The 21,039-nt window shown below is 44.0% G+C and overlaps 1 long non-coding RNA gene across 1 annotated transcript; it reads right to left on the minus strand.

Moving 5' to 3' along the window:
* Positions 1 to 15,349: 15,349 nt before the first annotated feature.
* Positions 15,350 to 16,031, minus strand: LOC143738219 (uncharacterized). Its single transcript, XR_013203856.1, has 3 exons — positions 15,828 to 16,031; positions 15,688 to 15,752; positions 15,350 to 15,527 (listed from the first exon to the last, which is right to left on the minus strand). It is a non-coding gene; the product is annotated as an uncharacterized LOC143738219 (long non-coding RNA).
* Between the last annotated feature and the right edge of the window lie 5,008 nt (positions 16,032 to 21,039).

Below are 21,039 nucleotides of genomic sequence, written 5' to 3' on the forward strand. Positions count from 1 at the left end.
GCATGTTGGGAAGAGGGTGAACTATAAAATATTCTATAAAATATTTTCTAAAATATTTTCTGACATTTCTTATTTGAAACATTAATTATATTAAACCATTTAAAACCAAATAAATGAGGTATATTATATATTATGTAAATGAAAAAAGCTATAAACTGTTCCCTTTATTTTCATAAAAAAAATATTTATATTGATTATGGAGAATAAAACCTAGACCAAGGAAGGGTGTTCTGTTATGTTTTAGAAAGACAGCAACTGTTCAGAAAATCTGCTGAAAGGCAAATTGACTGTAAAATGTCCCTTTTCCATGTATTTTTCCATTATGACAGGGAAAAGGATATAAATAGCAATTAGGGTTTTGACAAGCACTTGACTGTGCCAACAAAACAGCTTGGCCCAGGGCATCCCACCTGCCTGAGGAATGGCAGGACAGCAGGCTAGACCTCTCAATAGGTTTCAGCCATCTTTGCTGTTCCTCTAATGTCCTTCCAACCAACCACCATGCTGGACATGACAGACAGTCTGGCCACAGACAACTACAACAGTCATGTCACGAAGACGTCTGGGCCCACCAACTCCAGTGGTCTCACATTTGTCTCAAGTGTATACCAACAAAAAAACAAAAACAAAAATTTAAAAATTTTTAAAAGTGTTAGATCTGTTTAATTTGAATTGGAAAAGTAAGACTGATTGGTTAACTGATACTTAGTCAAACTAGTTTTAAGTTATTATGCAACTATGCAAAGATTAAGCAACTGGCAGAAGACAAAGATGATACCTAAAGGAGATGTAAAAGAGAATAATCAGCCCTTAGTATCCTGAGCTTAGAGAAACCTCTGTCAGAGCCATAGCTTTGTGGGCACACATTGACATTGAGGCACATCAGCGCCTCGGACAGCACAAGTTCGAAGGTGCTTTCCTGCTCCTGTTCCCTTCTTGTCCTACAGTCCTGTCCAATACAGTAAAGTTGAAAAACTCCAATGTCATGAAAGAAAAAAAAACCTCTCAAAATATTTTTATAATGGAGGCTTGAAAGAGATTACAGCAAGACAATAAAGAGATCTCCCATATTTCTCGTTTCTTATTTTGGACTCCTTTCTCTGAGAACTTTCTGATGTCTCAGTTGTGTCTACTTTTATTTCTCCTTACAATGATAGAGATATTTGATATTTGAGAATAACAACTAAGTTTACTAAGCTTAAAAAGAGCAACCTATAAGCAATAAAGTATTCTTATAATGGAGTCTTGAAAGAGACTGCAGCAAGACAATAAAGAGATGTTCTATGTTTCTTCCACCACATTCTCAGTTTCAACTCCTTTTCTCTCAGATATTATTCTCATTTCTCAGCTGTGTCTTCTCTTATTTCTGAGGGATATATGAGAATCACAACTAAGTCTTACGAGCTCAAAAGCAACCACTGAGCAATACATTTTTTCTCTGGGTGTGGTTGAGAATCCGTCATTACGCTATTTCTACGTCATTGCACATGTGCAGTACTTTCAGTTTGGTTTTCAATCCAATCAAGTGTTTACATGTTCTCTCGATCGGATAAGAAGGGGAATAAACCACCCCTTTCAATCCGATCGAAATTGCATTCGGATCGAGCATAATCGGTTTGATTAAGGTGTTTATATGGAGGTTTTTCAGTCCAATTGAGCCGTCAATCTGATTACTAATGGATTATTTGGTCGCATGTAAACGTAGCCAGTGTCACATGATTCTTCAGAAATCATTATTATAGAGTGGTGTAGGTATGACATCACTTTGTAGGCCAAAGCACTTCCAGTTCCATTGCTCCGAAGTCAATGGGTTTTTTGAACAGGTTGGTTAAATGCTTGAAATAAGGTCCGTGGGGAACTCAACCTCAAGACACTTTCATGTTTTATTCTACAACATAAAATACATCAGTATTACCTCCACTTGTGATTTAAGCTGTTACGTGTCTTGAAAAAGGCGTTTGCTAACAAGTGGCTAAATGGGACTACAGAGTCTGTCGGGGACACTAATAGTCATCATGCCGAACAGGTAAGCTCAGTCCAATTTTACAGCCTTGTCATGCTTATAATTGTGCTCATAAACTATTCAAACTTTCTGGAAATTTTTTTTTTAGATAAAGACTGAAAGAGTTGTCGAAAGCTTAGTCGGGGTGACGTTGACGTCATGGGACCATGGTGTGGTTCGTTTTATAGCCTACCTTTAGCTTTTTACTTCTGGCAACTGCATTTAGGCTTCAACATTCATAAAAGTTGTGTTCATCTGTGAAAATTATCTTGATGGACAAAACATGTTAGTATCAAACTTTTGTTGATAACGGAGCTTTTATTTTTTTGCGATAATACAAAAGCCTATGGAAGAATCCTATTAGGTTTTTGTCGAGGGAACCATGTGATGGTAAATCAAGCATTGCATTAGTTCTGGCAGGTCACGTTAGTCAAGCTCGCATCAGCTGACTCTCAGCTGATCTACGTCTACCTATAGGAATACGATGCCTATCACTGTATGTGTATAAGCTCCTTCAGTATTATCAGCAGCTATCGCGTTTCTCAGGAGCGAATTACCCTCCACCAGCTCCTCCTCTCGTCAGTCAGGATTTGGTTTGGTTTCCCCTTGAATCAGAATAAATTCTCGAATTATGTTGTACTTTAAAATCTTGAATTAATGATATTGCATGCATTCATGTTGGTTCTGTTCTGTTTACCCAAACGGGGGTTATTGCTGCTCTCCCTGCTATTATCCATGCTAGGCTGCATGGATGCGCAGGGAGTTCTCGCCCAGAACGGAACCTTACCGCCAATCCAAAATGTATGCTAATTGTCAATCGTATTTGACGATAGTGGTCCTGACTGAACTGCCGGATGGCCTACAAAGTGACGTGATACCAGCACCACTCATATTGGTGCTCCAGAAACATTGTTTTTATAATTATTATCAATGTTAAACAAACCATGAAACCATTTTTTAAAGATTCTTTTATGAATAGAAAGTTCAAAAGAATAGCATTTATTATTAGCATTTAGGCCTATATACATTTTTTTTAATATTAAAAATACCTTTATGATCACATTTGATCAATTTATTCTTTGCTGAATAGAAGTTATTTCTTTAAAAAAAATCTTTTGAATATTAGTTTATAGTTAATAACTTTTAAACGCACAATAGAACCTTATTTTCAAATCCTGTCAAAGCACCATCAGAGCCAATATTAACCTCCAAAATGACAATTACACAGTCTTCCATAACATTAAGCCTCCCAGTGTCACGAACTGTCAAGGATCTGAAAGAGGACCCAGGCGCAGAATAGCTTTGAAGGTTTTTTTTATTTTTATTAACAAGACTGTAGACAGGCCACAACAAGGAGAGTGAGGTGTGAAACAGTTCGAATAGTAGGGCTAACGACACGATGACAGGCAATGACCATTGAAATCAGTCCTGGGTGATGTGAGGAAGACCAGACAGGAACACAAGGAACCAGAGGCTTGATGATCTCTTAGCTGTAGCACCAGTCTAGCTGCCAGGCAGTGAATGTCAGTGGTCAGGAAATCTCAGGATGCAGGGCAGGGACAAACACAAGACTCACAATGAACAAGACAAGACACAACAAGATAACAGAGAAAGACAAGAGAGAAGATAATAAATGAAACGTCCTGGTTGCGTATGCAACCCACCGTTCCCTGAAGGAGGGAACGGAGGACGTAGTCGACGCCGACTGAAATGGGATCTCGCTAGAGAGCCTGTCTTCTTCGAGTACTATTGAACGAGCCAATGTAATTGGCGTGCGTGATTCGCATCACACACTCCGCCCCCGCGGCGCGGGTATAAATACGGAAGTGGATGCACGCACTAGTTGCTTTTCGCTGAGGAGCCGAGAGTAACCCGGGGTCAGCGGTGGTCCAGCGGTAGTGGCAAGGGGACTACGTCCTCCGTTCCCTCCTTCAGGGAACGGTGGGTTGCATACGCAACCAGGACGTTCCCTTTCAGTCGATAACGTCGGACGTAGTCGACGCCGACTGAAATGGGATCAACCATTGAACACGCCACTAACGCTGCCACCTTCCAGTGCCTAAACCAAAGCCTCCTGATGCCCCCGCAAACTTAAGGCGGGGAAGGACAGGGCTTAGGCCAGGGAAGTCACTGCTGTTCCTACAGGACCACTGGGAAAGCGTTCCCCGTACGTTGGAAGGAAGGGACGCTGCGGAAGCCACATCCAACCCGAGGGAGGTAATGTGGAGAATACACATATGAACTGGGCGGAAACCGGGCAGTCTAACATATGGAATGTCACTGGGGTGGCTCCAGCCTAAGACGGGGGGAGACACACCGGACAGTGACGGCAGAGAGACTCTGCCGAGGGAAGACACGGGCTCACCGCAGGGAGCCGTATCGTGGAAGAATACACATATGGGGTCACCGAAGGGACCGCAACATATGGACCCAGCCTAACACAGGTTCCACACTGCGTACGAGTGGTAGGCCTAACACCAGACGTTCCGCACGTCCGACGTCGGAGGGGTGTGGAGGAACTCAACAGGGTTCAATTTTAAGGGAACTCAACTGGAGTAGAAAGGCGCACGTATCCAGTCCATAGGAGGGGAATGGCGCAGCAAGCCGACACTTGAACCGGGCTCACGGTGAAACTGGCTTCATGAGAAGGGAGCCCACGGGAAGCAGCGGTTCAACTAGGTGTCGTCCAGCCCCCAACTCTAGAATCTGTTTAGCAAAGTATATCGTCAACGCCCAGGCGGAGCACTTTACACTCATCATAGAGGAGCTCAACACCTAAGTGGACATGTTGCATCTCGGATCTTTGCCGAAATGAAGGCAAGCACTAAGTGCAACTTTGCATGGAATGGTAATGGGGACTCGCTCTCCGCGAACGAAAGCGAGTCTCGCCCTCAACACTGCGACAGTCATGTTCCCACAGTGAAAACATGAGCTGTCCACAAAAGCTGTCTCAGCGTGCTGTAAGCCAAACACGTGACACAACAGTTGTGACCATCAGAGAGAGACAGGGAACGACCGCACCCAGAAACGCACGGGCGGAATGACATCTTGAAAAAGACGCAAACGCAACCGTGTTGCTCTTTCAGAAAATAGGACCGTCACCAGTGCCGGAGCACACAGGGGAATGACCGCGGCAACACTGAACAGAGAACTGAAACAGTGAAGCACTCACTTTTCCGCCCTCTAACCAGCCATCAACACACACAAACATTTAGAAATTTGTTGCTGTTAAAACAGCAGTTGAGAGCTCAAAGCTCGCGATCACCGCTGCACTCGCGCTGTAGAACACCAGCACTGGGAGAGTCTTCCTGAAGAACACCGACACACTTGCTCGTTGTAGACAACAGCACTCTCAGAGACATCAAACGATCGGCTCCGAAGCGAAAGGCAACTAGTGCGTGCATCCACTTCCGTATTTATACCCGCGCCGCGGGGGCGGAGTGTGTGATGCGAATCACGCACGCCAATTACATTGGCTCGTTCAATAGTACTCGAAGAAGACAGGCTCTCTAGCGAGATCCCATTTCAGTCGGCGTCGACTACGTCCGACGTTATCGACTGAAAGGGAACAAGAGGCAAACTACAACCTGATGTAAATAACTATGGCTAGATAAATAAAAAAAGAAAACTAGAAACTTACAAACAATTAAAATTAAACAAGAGAACAAACAAATAAAATTAAACAAAAGAACAAACTTGCAGGCAACTAGATACTGGAGAAGAAAGTCTTAAGTAAAAATTAAATCAAAATCAAAAGATAAAAACAAAGCAAAATAGCAACAAGGATACACTAGAACTAATCAAACACATTATGGAACAAGAGCAGGGAAAAAATACAGAAACAGGCAAGCAAACCGGAACACAACACAAAACAAACCAGAAAAGACATGAGGGAAATAGGCACAATATAAAGAGATCAGAAACGCATGAGGATCAAGTGAGCACAATTATTGAAACTAGGACTAGACATGGACTAAACAAGGGGGCGTATTAACTGGAAATGAGGAGGTGAGACAAGAGGAGCACATGCCAACACAAACAAGACAGAGCCATGTGCTCAGGCACAAGACAAACAAGGAAACATTAAACAGTGACAATATGGACAAGACTGTCAGGGCAGGAACCTGACACCCAGCCTGACCATTGTATGAACTGATTAATCAAAAAACAGGACATGGGCAAAGAACTGCAAGCCAGAATGACTGCAGAAATTTCAGGAATGTGTGTCTTTTCTGACTCAGAATCCAATCAGTGAATGGAAGGTTGAAACATGTTCTGAGCTATACACTTGTCACAGCAGAAAAGGATAGCGAGAGAGAGAGAGGATGGGAGAAACGAGGACAGATGCCAGCTCCTCCTTCGCTCATCTATATTCATGAAGGACAGAGGAAAGCTTTGTGTTGCTTATGGATGGAGAGAGCACATCAACTTTCGCATCAGGCTGCAGCTGTTAAAAGTTTCTTTCAAGGACATGTCTGTAATGACCCTAAGTAGTTTAATGAATGTTCTGACAGCTGATTAGGCACCCTCATTACAGACAGAGAGAACTACCGTTATGTCAATAATTCATACATCTATTATTCAAAATTTCATACATCCATTACCACATCCATATCTTTGCAGAAGCTGAATTCATGCACTTTGCATGCTGTGGAAATCAATTTGCATCAAAACTGTTTGGTTACCAACATTCTTTAAAATATCTTCTTTTGTGCTCCATACAGTACATGAAGGTGAGTAAATGATGACATAATTTTCATTTGGGTGTGAATTGTCCCTTTAAACCATATTGAGGAATTGAAATTGAGGAATTGACTAAAGTACTCACCATTAACACAAGGACAACATCTGGATAATGTAACGGTCAAAGCTGCACTGCTGAACGTGAGGTCAGTGGGGAATAAAAAATATATACTTCAAGATTTTATCACATCACAAAATTTGGACTTTGTGTTTTTAACTGAGACTTGGCTCGACCCGGGGGATACTTATTCTCTGTCCGAGCTGCTGCCTCCGATGTACAATATTTTAAATACGCCAAGATCCACTGGTCGAGGAGGGGGCGTGGCCACACTCTTCAAAGACAGTTTTAAATGCACCTTACTACAAGGAGAGAAATATCCAAGCTTTGAACTGCAAACAGTTAAGCTGGAACTGACATGTTCCATCTACTGTGTTCTTATTTACCGTCCTCCTAAATACAATAAGGATTTTATTGCGGGTTTCTCAAACTTTCTTTCTCTTATTGTTCCAACCACTGACAATCTTCTAATTATTGGGGACTTTAGTATCCATGTATGTTGCACGTCTAACTCACTTGCAAAGCAGTTCTCTGAACTTGTTGATTCTTTTAATCTAAAACAGTCTGTTTGTGATGCCACACACAGGCATGGTCACCCTCTTGATTTAATTTTATCTCTGGGTGTGTCTCTTAGTGGTGTGACTATAGAAGACAATTGTATATCTGACCATAGATCTGTATTTTTTGGTTTTGATCTGCCTGTTGCCACATCAAAAGACCAATCTTCGGACCATTATTTTAGACCTGTAAATGAGGTGACATCAAATCTTTTTGCTGAAGCATATGCGTCTAGCCCTGTCTATTCTATCATTGAGGCTTCAGAACCCTGTTTAGATATGGAAGAATTAACTGATATGTTTAACTCTCTATGCTCAAATATCATAAATTAAGTTGCTCCACTCAGACTTAAAAGGCCAAAACTCAGATCTCAGCCTTGGCTTAATAATGAAACGCGTGCCCTTAGAAAGGCTTGCAGGAAAGCTGAACGCAGGTGGAAGAGAGAAAAACTGCAGGTTTCCTATGAAATGCTAAAAGACACGCTCAGCAGTTACCAGCATGCAGCTAAAGCAGCTAGAACTAAATATTTTTCTGACGTAATAAGTAGAACAGCGCACTGCCCAAGAGTTCTGTTTGGCACAATAAACACTGTGCTAAACCCGACCACTCAGTCTCCAACTGAATCTACACTTTACACCTGCGAGGATTTCCTGACACTGTTGACCATTCGATTCTTTTAGACAGGTTGGAGTGTGAGGTTGGCATTCGTGGAAGAGCGCTAAGATGGTTCCATTCATATTTACAGGACAGAACATTCTCTGTTAATTTTGCAAATGTTTCATCCTCTGTAATCACCTTAAAATATGGCCTCCCTCAAGGCTCTATTTTGAGTCCTAGATTGTTCTCTCTGTATATGTGTCCTCTGGGATCTATTTGTCACCGCTTTGACATTTCTTATCATATGTACGCTGATGACACACAGATCTATCTACCTCTCAAAGTCGGGAACGAACAGTCCCTCAAGCTTTTGTTGGACTGTCTGAATGAGCTTAAAATTTGGCTGTCTAAAAACTTTCTCCAGCTTAATGAAAAAAAATCTGAAATTACAATATTTGGTCCACAAAAATTGCAAAGAGAAGATAGCCAATATCCTTGGTTCACTACAGGATTGAGTATAAGGATTTATTAATGGTTTTTAAAGCTATACATAACATGTCCCCAAACTACATTGTTGACCTTTTAGGAGCGTACAAATCAGGCAGGACACTAAGATCAACAAATCAACTTTTGCTGACAGTCCCTTACTCCAAAAAGAAGACAAAGAGTGACCGAGCCTTTTCAGTTGCGGCCCCCAAGCTGTGGAACAGTCTTCCCGCCCATTTCCGGCTAGCTCACACAATAGAAAGTTTTAAGTTCAAATTGAAAACGTATCTTTTTAACTTAGTGTAACCCTGTCATCTCGCAAGAGATGAGAACTAAATAAAAGGGCCACAACCACAGTGGGTTCCCTTTCAGTCGATAACGTCGGACGTAGTCGACGCGACTGAAATGGGATCACGCTAGGGAGCCTATCATCTTCGATTACTATTGAACGAGCCAATGGAATTTGGCGTGCGTGATTTGCATCACACACTCCGCCCCCGCGGCGCGGGTATAAATACGGAAGTGGATGCACGCACTAGTTGCCTTTCGCTTCGGAGCCGTTCGTCTTTGATGTCTCTGAAGAGTGCTGTTGTGTTCAACGAGCGAGTGTGTCGGTGTTCTTGCGGGAAGACCTCTCCAGTGTTGGTGTTCTACAGCGTGGTGCAGCGGTGATCGCGAGCTTCTCAGCTCTCAACTGCTGTTTTAACAGCATCAAATTTCTACTGTTTGTTTGTGTGTTGACGGTTGGTTAGAGGTCGAGAAGTGAGTGCTTCACTGTTAGTTGAAAGACTATTCAGTGTTTGCCGCGGTCATTCCCTGTGTGCTCCGGCACTGGTGACGGTCCCATTTCCTAAAAGAGCAACACGGGTGTGAGTGCGTCTTTTTCAAGATGCCATTCCATCCGTGCGTTTCTGGGTGCGGTCTGGCACTATCCCCTTCTGACGGTCACGAAAGTTGTGTCGCATGTTTGGGCTTACAGCATGCTGAGGCAGCTTTCGTGGATGAGGCATGTTCTCACTGCGGGAACATGTCCATCTCGGTGCTGAGATCTAGACTCGCCTTCGTTAAAAGCGTTGGTGCAGTCCCCACCTCTGGGCCCCGCCCCTGTTCTTCCTCTGGGTTACCTTCCCAGAGGAGGACTGGGGTGCCGTCCAAGCTGGGTGATCTGAGGATCACAGTGAGGGGTAATCCGCCCGGCCACGCCCCGTGGGTCCCTCACTCCTCTTTCACACCGCAACCGGTGGAGCTCCCCATTGATCCCGCTGGTCCCTCTGTAATGGACGGGCCAGCCGTGTCATTTGGGGCCCCTCCAGGGGATACGTTGTCAATCGCAGCATCGGAGGGGGAGCTGAACTCTGGAGATGATGACTCGGCTGCACTGCCTCCCTCCGGGAGACCAGTGTTGCCCGAGCCAGATCCAGAGATGTCAGCTATGCTGAAAAAGGCCGCCGAGGCGGTAGGGCTCGTGTGGAACCCTCCACCGTGTCCCGAGCCGTCTCGGTTGGATGATTGGTATATCGGGGCGGGCCGTACTGGTTCTCAGTCCGCCGCCCCGGTTCCTTTCTTTCCTGAAGTGCATGAGGAGCTTACGAGGGCATGGATGGCACCTTTCTCTGCCAGAAACCGCCTGAGTAGCTCCTCCCCCCTCACTACCCTTGATGGGGGAGCGGTGAAGGGTTACGAGGCTATCCCTCCGGTGGAGCGGGCCGTTGCGATGCAGTTATGCCCAACGGCGGCCGCTTCCTGGAGAGGTGATCCTCGTCACCCCTCTAAAGCCTGTAAGTTCTCGTCCGCTCTTACGGGCAAGGCTTACAAAGCTTGTGGGCAAGCCGCTTCCTCCTTGCATGCCATGGCGTTGCTCCAGGTCCACCAGGCCCAGGCACTCATGAACATGCACGAGGGTAGTTCGGACCCTGAGCTCATGGGTGAGCTCCGCACTGCAACTGACCTCGCCCTCCGGGCGGCGAAGGTTGCAGCTCGCGCGGTGGGTTCGGCGATGTCCACACTAGTGGTCCAGGAGCGCCATCTCTGGCTCAACCTGGCCGATATGAGAGATGCGGACAAGGTTCGGTTCCTGGACTCTCCCATTTCCCAGGTTGGGTTATTCGGCGACGCTGTGGAGAACTTTGCCCAACAGTTCTCTACAGCTCAGAAGCAGACGGAGGCCATCCGGCACATCCTGCCTCGGAGGGACGCTGCTGCCTTCACCCGCCCCCCGAGGTCAAATCCTCCGCCTGCTCGTCGCCGAGGGCGTCCGCCTGCAGCCGCCTCAGCTCCCGCCGGACCACCGCAGCAGCCTTCACCCAGGTTCCGGCGCGGAGCCGGCCGCGGAAGGGGCGCCCAGCCCGCTCCAGGCGCTGCCAAGCCAGGTGGTAAGCTCCAGCGCAAAAGAAAACGCTGAACCTGGACGGGCTCTCAGGGATGGAAGAGTTGCTTGTGGAGTGGTCGCCGATCCACTCCCTCTGGCTGGTTGGAGGGCCGGCTGGAGTTTTTTGTTATGTGTGTGTCTGTTCCGCCGCTGGCCCCTATAAAAACGGGGTCAGCGGTACCCACATATTCAGAAAAAGAGCAATTTTTCTATTCCTGAGTCCCAAGTGGGCCAGTATGGCGGATGTGACCCTGTATAATAGCCTTACATCCCCCAGCTTCCCTTGGTCGCCAACAGGCAGCTTGGGGCGTTCGAGGACCCGGTCATCCGCCTTCTCACGTCCCCTGCCGCTAGTGGAGACAGGTAAGTGTTGCACTGCACACTTACACCACTATCTCTACTTTGCTGCCCCACCTCAGGCTCGGCTACCCCGCTCAAGTCAGTGATAGTAACATCACATTAGGTGTTGAGCAGACGTGCTCCTGAAAATTCAGTGATATTCTTCACACCAAGTGTTGAGCAGTGCTCCTGACTTGTGCGTGCTTATCTTATCCTGCTGGCGAAGGATTTGATATAGCCGCTCCTCCAGCCGGTACGAAGGCCAGTTGTAAACTCGTTCTTCGTGCTACTAGGTGGTGGGTCGTGACCATCTTGGCCCAAGATTGGTCTGCAGCTTTGACCTGAAGGACACGTGGTGTCCTTCCCCTCGAGTGCTCCAGAGCCCGTTGGGTCTTCAGGTCAACTGGAAGAGAGTAATCTCGCCCACGGGCTGAGTATCTCTTTTTCAGTTTTGGAGAGGTACTCGGTCCAACACGTCTCTCCAGTGAGAATGTGTTCAGCTGGTGTTGAAGTGAGAAAGGGTCCCACTGAAAAGATTCAGAGGCTCCTGGGGTATACGATGGCGCAGCCTAAGTTGGCTTCCTCCGTATGTGACCGCTTCAGCGCTAGCTTTACGATCGAGTCCCGAGGTGACCGTGGCAGAGCAGCTCACCCTGTGTGACTATAGTTCATCCCGGTCTGCTGCCAAACCCTCCTCAGCAGAGGGGCCATGTACAAAGGGCGTGTTTTAACGGGGGCCTGGGCGACCCACGACTACACGGGCATTCGTGTCTCGAGTTGTTAGACATTGCGGGTGTCACAAACTCTCCCGTCACCTCCTCCTTGGAGTCAGACGCTTCTGAGGGCGCCTTGTTCCACCCCTCCCGCTTACTCAATCGTGCCGCCATCGAGCCTCACGACAGTTATAGCCAGGGCAAGTGGAGACTCCATCCCCTGGGTCCGCTGGGTCTTGACCATTCCGGGGCCGCTCAATTGCCCCCCCGGTTTTATTTTTCCGCCAGTGTTTGGGTAAACCGAGCGGACTACCCTTGGACAAACACTGGGTCCCAGCTGTCCCAGGGGCCCGCAGAATAGGTTTAACCCCAGTGAGCCTTCTAAGAAGTGACGGCGACTCAGGGTCGCCTTGCGCTGCTCAAGTCAGTGAGATCATCACACTTCATGTTGAGCAGAGTTGCTCCTGAAACTCAGTGAAGTTCATCGCACTCAGGTGTTGAGCAGCAATGCTCCTGTAGCTCAGTGAGTCCATCACAGGTAGCGCAGTGAATTCATCACACGCAGTGCTGAGCAGAAATGCTCCTGGTGCTCAGTGAAGTTCCTCGCACTCAAGTGTTGAGCAGTAATGCTCCTGAAGCTCAGTGAGTTTATCACACTCAGGTGTTGAGCAGTAATGCTCCTGAAGCTCAGTGAACTTGTCACACTCAAGTGCTGAGCAGAAATGCTCCTGTCGTTCAGTGAAATTCTTCGCACTCAAGTGTTGAGCAGAAATGCTCCTGAAGCTCAGTGAGGGAATGCTCCTGAAGTTCAGTGAACTTGTCACACTCAAGTGCTGAGCAGAAATGCTCCTGTCGCTCAGTGAGGTTCTTCGTACTCAAGTGTTGAGCAGAAATGCTCCTGAAGCTCGGTGAGTTTATCACACTCAGGTGTTGAGCAGGAATGCTCCTGAAGCTCAGTGAACTTGTCACACCCAAGTGCTGAGCAGAAAATGCTCCTGAAGCCCAGTGATATTCACATGTTGTGTTGAGCAATGCTCCTGTCTTTTGCGCCCGTCACTTGCACCTACGTGCCAAGTCAGGAGAGGAACAGGTCTTCATAGTTGCCCCTTATTGGCCCAACTAGACCTGGCTCCCATCAACAGCCTTCCTGACTTCCCCGGAAAACTCTTCAGGGGCGGGGCACGATGGCACACGCGTTCTTCCCCCGGGGATTCCGGGCGGTCTTACATCTGAACGCGGAGGTGCAGGTGGCTATCACAAGAATGTGTGATAGTTACCATCACTTCTGCGAGCACCCCCTAGAATGGGGTAGCGTGCTTACGCCTTTAGAAGTGGAACCTAGTCGTTGAGTGCGTCTTCTCTCCAGAGGAGATCCTGAAAGCTTTCGATCACTTCAGTGCTCTCTTTCCTGCAAAATGGGTTGCAGTAGGCTGTTTTTCTAAATCACCCTCAAAATGATGTTGCCTCGGTGTTTAAACGACGCTCATCGGGTTGCAGAAGTATGCAGAAGCACGTTCTGATCGTCAGGTTCCTGAGGAGCAAGGTCTTGTAAATCCTTGTGTCCCTCTTTATCCTCTTGGGCCTTGTCCCTGGTGCGACTGCACTGCAGAGACCGCCCCTGAGCCACTGCAGGTAGTGAGTTAAAAATTCTGTTATATCAGTTCTCCTGCTCGCGTGGTCTCTACTAGAGGGTAGGGACTTGCTCGCTTTCGGTCAACGTATTGTGCCTGGAGTCTGGGCCGGCTAACTCTCACAAGCTGAGACCCCGGCTCGGATTGTGCCCAAGGTTCCTACCTCTCCCGTAGTAGGAGCAGGTGGTGAGCCTGCAAGCGCTGTCCTGGAGGAGGCAAATCCAGCCCTGGCTTCTCTGTCCGTTCGCTTGGACGTGTACAGAATGCAAGTCATAGACCTCAGACCAGCTCTTCAAATATCTGTTGGAATTCAGCAGAGAGGGAAGGCTGTTTCCATGCAAAGTTGCACTTAGTGCTTGCCTTCATTTCGGCAAAGATCCGAGATGCAACATGTCCACTTAGGTGTTGAGCTCCTCTATGATGAGTGTAAAGTGCTCCGCCTGGGCGTTGACGATATACTTTGCTAAACAGATTCTAGAGTTGGGGGCTGGACGACACCTGGTTGAACCGCTGCTTCCCGTGGGCTCCCTTCTCATGAAGCCAGTTTCACCGTGAGCCCGGTTCAAGTGTTGGCTTGCTGCGCCATTCCCCTCCTATGGACTGGATACGTGCGCCTTTCTACTCCAGTTGAGTTCCCTTAAAATTGAACCCTGTTGAGTTCCTCCACACCCCTCCGACGTCGGACGTGCGGAACGTCTGGTGTTAGGCCTACCACTCGTAAGCAGTGTGGAACCTGTGTTAGGCTGGGTCCATATGTTGCGGTCCCTTCGGTGACCCCATATGTGTATTCTTCCACGATACGGCTCCCTGCGGTGAGCCCGTGTCTTCCCTCGGCAGAGTCTCTCTGCCGTCACTGTCCGGTGTGTCTCCCCCCGTCTTAGGCTGGAGCCACCCCAGTGACATTCCATATGTTAGACTGCCCGGTTTCCGCCCAGTTCATATGTGTATTCTCCACGTTACCTCCCTCGGGTTGGATGTGGCTTCCGCAGCGTCCCTTCCTTCCAACGTACGGGGAACGCTTTCCCAGTGGTCCTGTAGGAACAGCAGTGACTTCCCTGGCCTAAGCCCTGTCCTTCCCCGCCTTAAGTTTGCGGGGGCATCAGGAGGCTTTGGTTTAGGCACTGGAAGGTGGCAGCGTTAGTGGCGTGTTCAATGGTTGATCCCATTTCAGTCGCGTCGACTACGTCCGACGTTATCTACTGAAAGGGAACGTCCTGGTTGCGTATGCAACCCACCGTTCCCTGAAGGAGGGAACGGAGGACGTAGTCCCCTTGCCACTACCGCTGGACCACCGCTGACCCCGGGTTACTCTCGGCTCCTCAGCGAAAAGCAACTAGTGCGTGCATCCACTTCCGTATTTATACCCGCGCCGCGGGGGCGGAGTGTGTGATGCAAATCACGCACGCCAAATTCCATTGGCTCGTTCAATAGTAATCGAAGATGATAGGCTCCCTAGCGTGATCCCATTTCAGTCGCGTCGACTACGTCCTCCGTTCCCTCCTTCAGGGAACGGTGGGTTGCATACGCAACCAGGACGTTTCGTTGCAAAGATAAAGTTTATTGCACAATATTCACAATGGGTAATCAGAACTGGCAAAGAGAGAAAACAAACAAAATTGTAACCGTTACAACAGGGTTCCCAATCCTATCCAATAGAAATTACTCTGAAACTGTGTGCACACTCACAAGTTCACCAAACACAAATTCACTCCAACCTCCACAATTGTAAAGTAAATCAAATCACTACAATTTATTCCCCAACCTCCAAAATTGTAGAGTAAATCAAACCACTACAATCTATTCCCCAAACCTTAACAGAGTTGATCATATACAAGATGGGAACCCCACTGTCAGTTATAGGTCCAAAACAAACAAAACAACAACAAAACAAAACACAAAAACAATATCACAAATTAAATCAATCACTTTACCACTTCTGTACAGAAGACTCAATTCAACATTAAAGTAATCTCTTCAGACACCCATTAAGCCACCAATGCTTTCAATAAAGTAAACGGCAATCATGCATCATCTGTAAATAAAACAAAGAATACAAATTGATGATTGCCCAATAAAATATTTACAAAGATTAAAAAAACCTTAAAACCATTAAACATAACACACAAATTACAATTATAAAATTAAGCTTAAAAACAAATCCCCATATTCAATAATTCAATTAAGATCAGTACCTGTGTTCTCAAATATATCTGCTTAATTCTCTGAGGCACCAATCAACACCATTCCCATCAGAATACTAAAACGGAAGACCAATACAAACATGTTAAAACTAGACAAACTCACTCTAGTCATCATAAATCACAACCCTTACCTTCCCAATTCAGTTATATGCTGCTCATTAATCAACTTAGTTTTTCATCTGCTATTACACAGCCTTGAAAGACACCAAACAGCTTTTCCTGCTTGACACATGGTACCACAAAGAGGAAGTCTAAACCGTTTGGTTTCCCTTTATAGCATCTTAAATCATGGAATTTGTAGTCCATCTAGTTTGTAGTCCATATTCTACCCCATTACAATAGCTTTTAGTTAAGTGCATTCTAAATAACTAGACAATAAACAAATCAGCAAACATAGAATCAGAATTTCTCTCTGGACAATACTCTTGACAAATACTCACAGAGAATCTCACAAAGTCTCACACGCAGCTAAGAATCACAATGAACCAGCACAGGACAGCAAACACAAGGGGATTATAAACCAAGAAACTAACGAGGGGATCAGTCCTAATTCAGAAGCCCAGACATTGGTTATCTTTCACTCCATCAACGTTTTTATGAGGCTCAAATGAAAGAGCATAGAACTCTTGGTCTCTAATGAAAAGCAAGCATAGCAAAGCATGACAAAGGGAAACACCATCTGCTCAGGATCAGCCTAAATGAATAAAGATCATACAGAACAGGAGCAACTCAAATAAGCCATTTCAAAACAGGATGTCAGTTCAATCGTTTTTGTTATTGTTTCCTATTAATAATCAATAAATAGCAATGTTATATATTCCACTCAGCTCAACACACTCCTGGTATTGTCAAAAGGCATCTCGAAAGGTACAAAAAACACTTTTTGATAAAGTTTTTTACAAAACAGCAGTTTTGATAGTGCCAGAGACACTGGTAAAATAAAAAATATATAAATATATTTTCAGCTTTTATATATATATAAAAAACTAGAGATAATTGAATGCATATGTAAGTTGTTGTTGTTTTTTAATTGTCTTCATCAGTATGCATAACAAAGATTATATTTTGGAACAGTACAAAATAAGGCCAACTGTGATCCACTGCAGTCTGAAATTGGACTGTGATAGAATCTTAAGCTCTGAGAACAGTCTCAATGCTGAATCAGTATTCTACAACCGTTTGCTCTCGATTGTTCCCATTCTCCTCCTGGACAAAATGGCACTCGGGTGCATGAATGATCAAATCAGTGCTAATGACTCTTTCTGCTCAAGTGTCATTAGACCAGCCGGAGCAGAGAGGGAATTCTGACGAGACAGAAATGTCATGCAGGAAATTCAATGGGACGTAGAGGACAAATGCATAAAGTAATTAAATTGGCCTGGAAAATATGACTGTTGACTGTTATATATATATGAGGCTTTGGACATCAGGAATTTACACAATGTTTTGGTCAGTCACAAAACACTGAACAGCCAATGCTTCCATTCAGCATTGGAATATGACATACTATACTCCAAGGCATGTATTTACAGTCATTTGTCACTCAGTGCATGCCAAAAAGGTGACTGAATCAACAGAAATAATTAAATTAAATAAATAAATAAAAAACTGATGAAAGAATTTCTGCTACATTATATTCACTCCAGATTGCTCTTGATATGTGAGAGCACAAATGACTTAAGCTTTAAGAGAAAGTGAAAATCCTTGTAGATTCACCTTTGACACAAGTCAAGTCAACTCACCTTTATTTATATAGCGCTTTTTACAATACAGATTGTTTCAAAGCAGCTTTACAGAGATAACAGGAAAATAATGTTGTAATAATATTGTTAAATATAAAATTAAATGTCCCCAACTAAGCAAGCCAATGCCGACAAAGGCGACGAAGGGCGAAGAAAGGCGAAGAAAGGTGACAGTGGCAAGGAACCAAAACTCCATCAGGTGACAAAATGGAGAAAAAAACCTTGGGAGACCCTGTAGAAGATTTTTATTATTTAGAAAACAAGTAATTTTGCTATATATTTGGACACAATTATTTCTTCTGTCTGTGACTTTGGATTTCCTCTGTGTATGTGAAAGACCTTGAATGGAATGTTGTTTGCTGCAGAAAATTCTATTCTGAGAAGTCACATGGTAAAAGACCTTTACCCAAAACTATCTATAGGGTGTGTTACCTTCTTTGGAAGAAGAAGTATGTATATAACTCTGAACCAAAATGTACTCGGGAGCGCACTGGAAGGCCAGAGGGCCAGAGAGCGTTAGAGCGCCGTTCTATGGAACGGGACGGCGTTCGAAAATAAAGTCTAATTATTTCTGGCATCAAAGATCTCTGCGAAGTTATTTTTCAGAAAGATTGAAAACCACAACATTTGGCACCCCAGATGGGACTTGGGTTTTGAGGCAGAAGGAACCACAAAAGGCGACTCTGGTGACCGACACAGACAACAGTGGCCACTGTACTTTGAGGTGAGCAAGATTTTTGCTTTTGAAAAAGTGTGTGTTGTCACCAGTGAGCCAGAGTGGTAAGACCCTTTAAAATGCTTCTCCAAGTTTAAAGAACTAAAAATTGAAAAGAGGATCTTTGATTCTAGAAATAATTGTCTATTGTTGTTGACGATGTCAAGTACTGTGTTATAGCGTGGCGGAGCTCCCATTAGTGTTTGCCAGTATTTATATAATCTGATGTAGATTGTATGAATATTGGTACTGCTGATGTGCCGCTAAAGGTTTTGTCATACGTATGTAAGGATTTGAGATGTTTGCTTGTTAAGTTTAACAAGTGTACTGGTTAAGGTTAATCAGTTGTTTTTTTATATTTACTGTAAAGGATAATGGTAAATGTTAATGATTAAGGTTAATAATTTTCTGCTCGTTAAGGATAATGAGTATACTGGTAAGGTTATCAGTTCTATCTGTGTTTCTTATTAAGGTTAATAAGATAGCATGCGCACAGATAAGTTTAGCTTCTGGTTACCGCATTGTTATAGGTATAACGATGGCCTGCTCAGGGAAGCTAAAGTGAATCGCAGAGGACTGTGATAATTTTCTGCTCGTTAAGGATAACGATACTCATAAGGTCATGAGGTATTTTATCTGTGTTTCTTATTAAGGATAATAAGATAGCATGCACACAGATAAGTTTAGCTTATGGTTACCACATTGTCATAGGAATGACAATGGACTGCTCGGGTAAGCTAAATTGAATCGCAGAGGTCTGTGATAGTTTAAAGTTATTCAGTGAAGTATTGTTTGTAAAAACAGTGAGAAACACTGTGAGTAGAATTTAGCTCTGTGTATTTGTATGTAGGATCCTGTCCTGTGTGTCTGCTTGACTGTGCCTGTGGTTAAAAATAGGGGACAAGGAATGTGTGAATGAGCTTGAGGGACAAGTACTGTATAAATGATGGGTAGTAAAAATAAAGGAAATAGTAAAAGAAAACAACTGTTTCAAGATATTAATCTTACAGATTATTGTAGCATGAAATAAGTAAAAGTATAAAATATATATTTAATTAATAAATGGACTGATATAATGATATATATGAATAGATAATGATAAATAAGAATGCACGTGCTTAATATATTATATATTATATCTGAAGACGTCTAAAATTTGTATCTCATTATCCCTGAAGACAAAGTGAGAAAAATGATTCTATTGTAGATAATTAAGTTTGTGCTAAGGAAAAAATTACTTGTGCAGTGTGCTAAAAGTGAACAAGATTGGGTGACCAAGTTTCAACAGTCATAAATAATTTACAGCAATCTTAGAATTGTAGTAAATGGTAATTGTTGGGAATGGGTGAGGAAAAGTTTATTCACCATGTTAGATTATTTTGAGCACAGCATGCAAATGGAGAAAGATTGAAGGCTGATTTTATCATAGGGAAAATTATTTAATTGTATTATACTCAGAAAATCAAAAGTTAGATTATTGCTCATATTGCAATGAAGAAATAGCTTGCTTTTTCCTGCAACGAAGAACTTGCTTTACTAAAAACAGAATGGGAGAACTGCTGTTGCCAACCAGTGATTATTATATAGTATAAAAGAATTAGGAAAAAGATGGTTAAAAGTGGAATTTAGATAAAGAGCTAATAGCTCAGGAACAAATATTTATAAAGACTAATTTGATCTATGCAGCTCTCTGAGTGTTCAAGTTTCAGATGGCTTCAGTGTCGAATGGAAGAGGTGAAAGGTCAAAGACACAACTGCAGAGAGAAGAAGAAGAGAGGGTGAGGGGCGTTCAGCTCCCCTTCTGAAGATGACCACTCTCTGGCAAACTCGGCATGGAGAAAGACTGATTTAATGCTGGAAAAGGTGAAACTTTCACTATTTCACTGGAGACTTTTTCCTGAGGACAAGAGGAAAATCCTGAGATGCAAAGCTGAGGCAAAATCTATCAAAAGCCCAAACTCAGCAGAGGCAGAGAAACAACAGAGCCAATATACAGTCTACTACACCAAGCCTTTGAGTGACAGCTAGGCTGACGACACATGCAGAGCGACAGCCATGAAGCTTCAACAGACTGATAATCTAAAAACAGAAGAACTGACTGAAACCCTTCCCTTACGGGCAACACATGTGTGGCAACTTCAATGATCACTCTAGAGACTGGTTCAAATTTAGTTATTATATTAACTTTATTCATTCTGATTATTCACTGGTCTCATAAGCAATTCTTTATATTCTCTGCTAAACTAACCCTCTCTGCTTTTCCAGTAGGTTCAAGTCCAGCCATATAAAAAAGAAAGAAAATACACTGAAAGAGACAAGTGGGTGCTCAACTCACCAAATAGTTCAATCTGAGGCTGGATTTGTTATAGTGAGGGCTATTATATGAAACAACTATAGGGCTAAAAGCATGAGAAAAATGTATCTGTAGAAAAGTAAAAGATAGACACAAAATGTCAAAGAATTATTATTATTGTTTGCAAAACAATGATACTGGTCACTCCATTTTGTTTTGATAATTTTTTAGAGAGAGATTGGAGAAAAAATGATTCCAAAAGTCCAAAATTATGAAATCGCAAAAAATGCTGTCAAAACTGGGATAATGAGATGGGAATGTTGTTGGCCATGGATCCAAGATTATGCAGAGATCTCCAATTTCTTAAAGCAGCTCATGAGCAAAAAACAAAAAAGAATAGGAAAAATCAGAAAAACAAATGACAAAATGTATTTGAAAAATTACAATGGCAGGCTTATTATTCTAAAATACTTAGTCTATTAGAATTTGTAAAAATAAAAAAATAAAAGGATTATAACGGATGGTGTTAAACTAAACCTTATGATCATTGACACTTCTCAGTAGTGTATGACATAGCTGTGTTGACCTGATCA

This window comes from Siphateles boraxobius, unplaced genomic scaffold, assembly GCF_051911475.1.
Source record: "Siphateles boraxobius isolate OS27281-9 unplaced genomic scaffold, OSU_SipBor_1 140, whole genome shotgun sequence".
In the NCBI taxonomy this organism is placed as follows: domain Eukaryota; kingdom Metazoa; phylum Chordata; class Actinopteri; order Cypriniformes; family Leuciscidae; genus Siphateles; species Siphateles boraxobius.